Genomic DNA, 1,441 nt, shown 5'->3' on the forward strand with positions numbered 1-1,441 from the left:
CCCAAACCTAGACTCCCCCAAATGTTATTCAAATCAAGTTCCATTACATTTCCCTAAAACAGTGCTCAGTGGTGTGCAATTTGCAAATGTAGGGGCACCCCTTTTAATTCAAGAGACGATTCTAACTCTAGAACACAAAACCAGAATTCTTAAGTTTAATAGAGTCTAGCAAGCCCATATAACTCTGAATCCTGTTTCTAGCTCAGGAATTATTATCATCATCATCATCATCATCATCATCATCATCATCATCATCATCATCCCACCCTTATTCCCAAAACTGGGTCTCAGGGTGGCTTACAGTATTAAAAATACCCAGTATAATGGCATGCTTCAATTCAAAATGACTGAGGGGCAGCGGCGGTTGATGATGATGATGGTAGTTGCAGCGGCAGCATTTCATTAGAGAGGAAAGCAGTGGAGCATCGAGAAAGTTAGTCAAGTGAAAGTAGACAACAGTTTTATCGGTAAAGCGAAAATGGAAGACAAAGAAAATGTAAATGGATCTGCACGGAACAGGCTAAACAGCACTCTGGAGGAAAATATAATTTCTCCAAAGTGTAAAGTTTCTCCCAGTGTAAATTGAAGCAAATTGATACAGCTACAAATTGTAATTTTCTGTCCAGTACTACAGCAGTTTCTGACCCTGCTGAAAACAAAAACAAGGACACCCCATTCAGTAAGACCTTCTCACTCAACAGAAATGCAAAAGAGAAACAGCTGAAAATAACTACCCCCAATCCTGGTGCATGCCTCTCAGAGAAGCATGTGCTTGGTTCATATCGTGGCAGGATTGTATCATCTAAGATAAACTCATTCAGAAAAGTTTCAGAAAACGAGAGTAAAAGGCATTCTTTGGCTGTTCCACCTAAGTCAGTGGTGAGAACTGGAACCACAGAGAGTAGTAAATGTACTAGGGACACCAAGGATACTAGCACAGTAGGTGCTTCTAAGCCTGAAGGTGTAACCATTCTCCAAAACAGGCCAACTGTGAGAGTGTCTGTCAGCCATCCCAAGGCCATTCTGTCTCACAAGAAACAATCTCTTAGTAGTGCATAAAGGAGAAGCCCAAATAAACCCTGTCAGAAATTGGAAACCAGTGTTAAAGGCTGTTCCACCCAATACTAAAAATTCTGTGCACAGAACAAAGAAACCTAGTGTATCTAAAACTGTAAGAGAAAGTTTAGCAGGACCTCTTTCTGAAACCCATAGTACTGTGTCAGCTTCAAGAGAAACAGTATTCGGGCAAGATCTTCGCAAGTGAGAAGAACTCAGCTAGCTGAATGGCAATCATGGAAAGGGGCCAAGAAGCCACCTGTTCCAGTATTTGGTGTTACTCAGGCAGAAATAGAAACAGTTGGGCAAACTGTAAAAGAACCAGCTAAGTCATTTTGGGCTGCTATAGCAGAAGAAGATGAACAAGGAATCGTCAGTGATGGAG

General features: G+C 41.4%; 1 pseudogene; it reads left to right on the forward strand.

The window, feature by feature from the left end:
- Nucleotides 1–478: 478 nt before the first annotated feature.
- The window catches only part of LOC121925902, a 9,128-nt pseudogene continuing 8,165 nt past the window's right edge, over nucleotides 479–1,441 (forward strand).

This window comes from Sceloporus undulatus, chromosome 3 (assembly GCF_019175285.1).
Source record: "Sceloporus undulatus isolate JIND9_A2432 ecotype Alabama chromosome 3, SceUnd_v1.1, whole genome shotgun sequence".
NCBI classification, from domain to species: Eukaryota; Metazoa; Chordata; class Lepidosauria; order Squamata; family Phrynosomatidae; genus Sceloporus; species Sceloporus undulatus.